This window comes from Octodon degus, unplaced genomic scaffold (genome assembly GCF_000260255.1).
Source record: "Octodon degus isolate 3935 unplaced genomic scaffold, OctDeg1.0 scaffold00164, whole genome shotgun sequence".
Classification (NCBI taxonomy): Eukaryota; Metazoa; Chordata; class Mammalia; order Rodentia; family Octodontidae; genus Octodon; species Octodon degus.
Window position 1 is genome coordinate 3,152,267 of NW_004524740.1, and position 7,867 is coordinate 3,160,133.

Genomic DNA, 7,867 nt, shown 5'->3' on the forward strand with positions numbered 1-7,867 from the left:
AATCCCCCAGCACCACATGCCAGCCAGCCCGCCCCCTGGTGGGCTGAACTGGCCACACACACACACACACACACACACACACACAAATAAATAAATTAAAAAAAAAAAAGAAAAGAAAATTAAGGGCTGAGAAGCCAGATGTGGTACCACATGTCACTATCCCAGCACTTAGAAAGCTGAGGCAGGAAGATCATTGTGAGTTCTGGGCTAGCCTGGCCTACATAGTGAGTTCAGGGCTAGCCTGAACTGCATAGTGAGACAAGTCCTTACTCAAATGAAGGGGAAGCGGTACTGAAAGTGTAGTGTAGTGGTAGGGTACTTGCTTAGCATTCATGAGGCCTTGGGCTTGATCTGCAAAAGTAAAGAACAGTAAGTACTTCATCCTAGTGACATTGATGACTTTTGACCATCATTGGTGCCCTGTTGATACAGTTGGGTTTTTTTAGTTGCCTAGAAGTACCCTGCCCCTGTTTTCATACCTTGTTGTCTATGTTGTTTATTTCTGAGCAGCTTGCTTTTCTTCTAGGTAACCTTTTTGGCCTAAATTAACCTGAGCTAGAAATTGTAGCACAGAATCCTAATAGAAAATCCACAGTGCCCACCAGTTCATATCTTTGAGGCATAGGAATACTACATAGTGAGAGAAGGTGAAGTTATAAAGTGAAGGTAGAGATGAGGATGCTTATCATAAGTAGGAGGAATGTGCAGGTCAAAGTAAGATATATGGCGAAGTTGTATCAGAACTACATCCTACAAGGCCTTCTTTTTTTTGTTTTGGAGACAAGATCTTGTTGTGTAGCTCAGGTTGGCCTTGAGCTCACTGTATAGCACAGGCTGGCCTTGAACTTACAGAATCCGCTTGCCTCATCCTCCCAAGTGCTAGGGTTACAGCATTTGCCACCATGCCTGGCAAGGCCTTCTAGTCTATAGCTTAAAAAAAAATGCTTTTGGACAGGTGTACATGGTGGCACACACCTATAATGCTGGCATTTGGGAGGCTGATGTAGAGGATTACTGCAAGCTTGAGGCCATTCTGGGCTACTAGAGAGTTCAAGATCAGTTTGAACTACATAGCAAGACGCTATCTCAAAAGGAAAAAAAAAGCTTTTGGAGCCCAGTGTGCTGTGGGACATCCCAGTGGTCCTCGCCACCTGAGAGGCCCAGGTGGTAGGACTGCTTAAGCCTGCAGACCAGCCTGGGCAACATCCCAGTGACAGACTTCCATTTTGAAAAAGAAGAAGGCTTACGGGGACTCAGTCAATCCCTGGTACTGAAGGGGTGAGGAAAAGCACCAACCCCAACTCCTGAGGGTGGGGTGACATGACACAGTCACCCCTTTCTCTTCCTCCACACCAATACTAGGGATTGCACTTAGGGCCTTCACACTGTGCTACATCCTTAGCCCTTTTTTTTTTTTTTGTGATAGGATCCAATGAAAATGCCCAGGCTGGACTTAGGCTTGCCATCCTCTTGCCTCAGACTCCTTGAGTACTGAAATTACAAGCTCCTAGTCACCTTTTAAAGGTCCCACTGCTTAATTCTGTTGCAGTGACAATTAAATTTCAATATGAGTTAGGACAAACATTCTAACCTATAACAGGTTTCTTATACTGTTGTGATCAATGGATTACTTAATATGTTGTAAAGTGTTTAAAATTGTACCTGGCACGTGGTGAGTACCCTATAAATATTGCTTGTTGCTGTTACTGATAATTTATTGATGTAGGGCAGTGAGACAATCCAGTTTGTTTTTAAGGATCATGTCTGCTATATAGCTAGTAGTATAGAGAATAAAATTGGAGGCAAAGCTGAGCATCCCCTTACCCCCAACATTTTGGGAGGCTTAGGGATGGGGATCACAGATATGAGTCTAGCATGGGCAACTTTAAATTTTTTTTTTTAAATCTTTTATTTTGCATAGGTTCTCCCTATGCTACGCATCTCATACTCATAGTGATCCTCCTGTCTCAGCCTCCCCAGTGCTGGGATCACAGGCTTGGGCCAGCATGCGATACCGGGGATCAAACCTGGGTCCTTGCACTTGCCAGGCAGGACCTGGCAAGACTTAGACTGCCAGCCTATCTGCCCAGCCCCAGCATGGGCAACTTAACAAAGCCAAGTCTTAGTTACTTTTCTCTTGTTGCTAGGACAAAATACCCAATACCCAAAGTTAAAGGAAGAAAGGTTTATTTAGCTCACAGTTTGTGGAGATTTCAGTCCATAATTAGCTAGTTGCCAAGGCAGGGTGGCATGGCTTAGGGGGCTACAGTTCATGGCCATGGCAGACAGCAAAAAACGAGAGCAAAAAGAGGGGAAAGCAAGCCTGTTTTCTTACCTTACAGTGTTAGCAGGCTACCTGCGCTAAGGCAGGTATAGCCCTGGCACCATCTCCCTGCCCTCCTCTTGCATAGACTGGGGATGTTCACAAATTGAGGGACCCTGGCTCCCTACTGAGTCACTTAGTTAAGCTTTTAAACTTCTCAAGTTGACACAATGTGTGAACCATTACACTCTGTTTTGAAACAAAAGAAAAATTAATAAAAGGGTTAGAGATATAATTCAATATTAATACTAAGTCGAGGGCTGCAGAGATGGCTCAGTGGAATAAGCGCTTCCCTGGCAAGCACAAGGGCCTGAGCTCGATCTCAGGTTCCGCAAACAAAATAAAACAAAACAACAAATATCAAGTTGAATCTCACTACCATACATATGCACATGCACAGAAGAGATAAAGATATCATTTAGAAGCTTGTTTTAAGATTCTAGGCACTTGGCCTATTTTTTAGATTTGTTATTGTGGCACTATAAGGCTAAGTTACCCAGGTCATTTATGAATACAGCATGTATTAAAATTGATCTTCCACTTGTTGGCTACTGCTGCTTACATTTCAGGTTGAGGATAAATTTCAGATTGACTAAAGCTGTAACATTAAGTGAGCAAAGAAAGGGGTCATGAGAGGGAAGGAATTGATACTACTAGAGAAGAGGGTTGTTTTGCTTTTGTTGTTGGTCTTTTGAGTGGAGAACTCAATGGACTTAAGGTAAGATTTTACTCTAGATTCAAAAGTAAAGCAACCCTTAAATTTAGAAAGGAAATAGCAGTTTTATTTTGCTTATGTGAATGTAGTGCCAAGCATTGCAAGTAAGTTTTTTTTCCCTGTATTTTATTTTTTATTTATTTTTAAAATTTATTTATGTGTGTGTGTGTGTGTGTGTGTGTGTGTGTGTGTGTGTGTTGGCTAGCTCAGCCCACCAGGGGGCGGGGCTGGCTGGCATGTGGTGCTGGGGATTGAACTGTGGTCCCTTGTGCTTTGCTAAGCTTGTTCTAAGTAGGTGCTTTAGACCACTGAGCCATCTCACCAGCCCTCCCCTGTATTTTAGGGAAGGGTCTGCAGGGTGTTCAGGGTCTACTAGATAACAGACTCATAGTGATTCTCCCGTTTACAGTCTCCCAAGAGCTGGGATTATAGGCAGGCATCATCACGCCCAGTCTCAGTCGCCATCTCAGTGCACTCTGGGGGTGGGACCAGCGTGGCAAGTCCTGGGATCGAACCCCCGGCCCCTGCGCCTGCTTGCAGGCATCAAGGAAATTTTGAAACTTAAATAAGACATAAAAGTCAGAGTTTTCTTGTTCAGATAATTTTATTCAAGTCAAGTGATTTTTCAGTCTAGACAGTCCAGTTAAGTAATTAAATCCCTACTTAATATCTTAAGTAATCCTTAATATTTAAAACTCATATTACTAAATAGTTCCAATTTTTATTTTGTTATGAGTTTGCCTCCATGTTACTTCATATATTTCAGATAGTGTTCTTCATTTTGTATCCTAAAAAATGGGGCAGGAAGGCCAGCTAAATAGCTGAGCGGATTAAAGCACTTGCAAGCAGGTGTAGGGGCCAGGGTTCTACCCCAGGCCTGCCAGTCCAGCTCTGCCCCTAGGGCACGCTAAGACAGTGATTGAAACTGGGCATGGTGGCGCACATTTATAATCCTAGCACTTGAGAGGCTGTAAACAAGAGAATCACTACAACTCGGATCTAGTAGTGAGACTCTGTAGACCCTATAGACCCTTCCCTAAAATACAGAAAAAACAAAATAAAAGATAAAAAACAGGGCAATGTATTTACTTGTCTATTGTATGACAACAATTGGTTAACATGTTCCTCTGGCCTTCCTTGTAGGTTAGAGTACTGATTTTAGGTCCTTCATTATATGGTTGTGTTTTTCTTAAAAGATGTGGCTGTGTTTTGCAGAGCGCATCTCACGTGATTTCATTGTTATGCAAACATAGTGTATAACACAAACCTAGATGATGGTACAGGTCAGCTACTCGATTTAGCCTTTGGATGGAATTAAGGAATGGGGCAAATGAGAGGAGGCATATGAGGCAGCTGCTAGAGTAACATGGAAAACTTACAGTAAATGTTTCTAAAAGAAGAAAAATGAGCACACTCTTTAAGTTATGATAAATACTATAGCAAACAAACTGGTAGCTTGGTCATTTATTGTTTTATACTATGCATAATAGTATGCATGTGTTATACTTAGGAATGACTGGCAGCTCTTTAGGTTTGTTTACCACCAAGCATGACCATTAACTTGTGAATAATGCATTATGCTAGGATAGATGGTTACAAAGTCATTAGGAAATAGAAATTTTTACCTCCTTTGTAATCTTGTGAGACTACTGCCATGTAGGTGATTTGGCATTGACTAAAATGTTGTTATATGATACATGACTTTTTTTTTTTTTTAAATTTTTTTTTATTTATGCGTGTGTGTGTGTGTGTGTGTGTGTGTGTGGCTAGCTCAGCCCACCAGGGGGCGGGGCTGGCTGGCATGTGGTGCTGGGGGATTGAACCGCGGTCCCTGTGCTTTGCTAAGCTTGTTTTAAATAGGTGCTTTAGACCACTGAGCCATCTCACCAGCCCCACATGACTTTTTTTTGTTAAAGTTTTTTTAAAAATTTATTTGTGTGTGTGTGTGTGTGTGTGTGTGTGTGTGTGTCCAGCTCAGCCCACCAGGGGGCGGGGCTGGCTGGCATGTGGTGCTGGGGGATTGAACCGCGGTCCCTGTGCTTTGCTAAGCTTGTTCTAAGTAGGTGCTTTAGACCACTGAGCCATCTCACCAGCCCTGATACATGACTTTTTGTCATGTCCTTATACATAGTGTTTCAATAAATATGGTTTCAGAATTGAGATAGTCTATAAGATGTGATGGCACCAGTTTGAAATACAGGTTGGCATCCCTAATCCAAAAATTCAGGTCTGGGGAGATAGCTCAGCAGTTTAAGTACCTGCCTGGCAAGCACAAAGATCAGGGTTTGATCCCTGGTACTACATGCTGTGCCGGCCTTGGAACCCCAGGTGTGCTGAGCCTGCCACCCAGACCCGGTGTGGTGGTGCATGCCTATAATCCCAGCTAATCCCAGCGTTGGGGAGGCTGAGATAGGAGTATCACGAGTCTGAGCTGCGCAGTGAGGCCCTTTACCAGATAAATAGATTAGAAAGAAAGAAAGAAAGAAAGAAAGAAAGAAAGAAAGAAAGATAGATAGATAGATAGATAGATAGATAGATAGATAGATAGATATAGATAGATAGATGGATGGTGTTGGAAGCTGAGGAAGCTAGGAAATTGATTACATGTGTGTAGGTGGGACTAGGCCTCAGTGCCTAGAGCAAATAAGCTACCTCAGTCCTGAGATAAACATCCTGTCTGGTTAAGGTCAGCTATTAGTTGCTAGGCAACCTTGTATCACGTGTTACTAACTTTGTAAAAATATAAATAGCTCGGGAAAGTGGAGCAGGTAAGGGCCACAGGGCCCAAGCCCCTGGGCGAAGCAGCAGCAACAACAGCCTGCCCAGCTGGCAGTCTGTATGGTCCAAGGCCAGGCAGCACTCCTGGTAGCAAGACGAGAGGAGACAAGGATAGGCCCAGGAAAACAAATAAATGGAGCAGCCTATGCAGAATAGAGAGGAAGACCACCCTTTGGGAGGAGGTGAAGGCTGCCAGCCTGCAGGAAATAACACAACAGGATTGCTTATTTACCCCTAATATTCGAAGGGCCATACTCAATAGGCAGATCAATGATGGGATGGGTGGAGATGGAGATGTTATGGAAGTGTTCATGGAGGAGATGAGAGAAATCAGGAAACTTAGGGAGCTACAGTTGAGGATTGTCTGCGTATTCTTATAGGGGAGCTCTCCAATCACCATGACCATCATGATGAATTTTGCCTTATGCCCTGACTTCTACCATGTTCCATGAGATTGATACTGATTCCTGCTATTTTCATTGCATTTTCCTAATATGCCTTTATTGATCCATTTGCTGTGAACCTTTTGTTATTTCCATGCATCAGGTGGGTCTTACATGGCCAGCTTCGAATTGGAGATTGCTTTACATGCATCTACATTTCTGCCAGCAATCGAATTTATATATTTGCATGAAAAAATGTGAAGTTAATGAAGCAGTTAATAAACAATGTAATATATATGACTTTTGTTGTACAGTTGCCTTAGTCTTGCCTATCAGGCAGACCAGCGATTACCTAGCCCAGCTTTTGTCTTTTCATCTATCTTTTCTCTTTCCCACTGCCGTTTCTCCCCAGGTAGAACTGATTGCAGTGAGGCCAACGGATCCCTACATAAATGATAAAAATATCAAAATCTAAAATGCTCCAAAATTTGAAACTTTTTGAATACCACCAGTATGACACAAGTGGAAAATTCTATGCTTGACTCATTCTTGTGGGTCTTCGTTGTGCAAACATCAATTTGCACAAGCTAATGGTATTAAGTAAAATTACCTTTAGGCTATGTATGAAATAAATTTTGTGTTTAGCCTGGAGTTCTAGCTTCAAGATAAGCCATTATGTATATGCATGAATTCCCAAATTCAGAATTGAAACACATTTGGTTTCAATCATTTTGAATAAGTGATAGTTGACCCATATAATTTCCTCTATGTGTCCTGGCATTCTATGATTAACTTTCAATAGTTATATTTCATTGCTGACTAATTAAGCTCAGATTCCATCTTATATTTCTCTCTTTCTCTTTTTTTGTGGTACCAGGGATTGAACTCAGGACCTTGTGCTTGCGAAGCACTTCTACTGAGCTATCTCCCCAGCCCTTCCTTTTTTGTTTTTTTGTTTTAGAGACAGGGTCTTGCTGTGTAGTGCAACCTGGCCTTGAATTCACTATGTATCCTAGACTGGCTTTGAACTCAAAGCAATCTTCCAGCCTCAGCTTTCTGAGTGCTAGGATTACAGGCATGTGCCACCACACCCAGCGCTTATTTTATTTTTATTTTGTGGAACTGGGGATTGAACTCATCTATTTCGGTTTTCTTTTGGCGGAACCAGGGATTGAACTCAGGCCCTTGCACTTGCCAGGCAAGCACTTACTCTACTGAGCAATCTCCCCAGCCCCGAACTCATCTATTTTGTATTTTTTATGAATTGCTACCATGTATCATTTACTACATATTCTTTTGGTTTTCATTGGGGTGGTATGAAAGTGAGGAGATAGAGACTAGATACTGACAAAGAAGAGTTCCTTACAGAATACCTTTTATATTGCTATATATATATAGATCTATAGATCTATATATATATAGCGCTTAGATGATATGAATTTGCAGAGATCTTCTTTAGCTTTTTTTGTCCTTCAGGGTGTTCAGGGTCTCACTACTAGATCAGACTTATAGTGATTGTCCAATTTACAGCCTCCCAAGCACTGGGGTTACAGGCTGTACCACCACACCCAGTCTCATTTGCTGTCTCAGCAACCCCTCCCCCCCTTGTAGGTGCTTTAATCCACTGAGCTATTTGATTGGTCCTCTTGAGCTTTTTTCATATATATA

General features: G+C 42.2%; 1 protein-coding gene and 1 pseudogene across 1 annotated transcript in view; both read left to right on the forward strand.

The window, feature by feature from the left end:
* Positions 1-7,867, forward strand: part of Ppm1d (protein phosphatase, Mg2+/Mn2+ dependent 1D) — a 42,825-nt gene that overhangs the window by 25,264 nt on the left and 9,694 nt on the right. The gene's annotated exons all lie outside the window — the stretch shown is intronic.
* On the forward strand, positions 5,930-6,249 carry LOC101564667 (annotated as a pseudogene).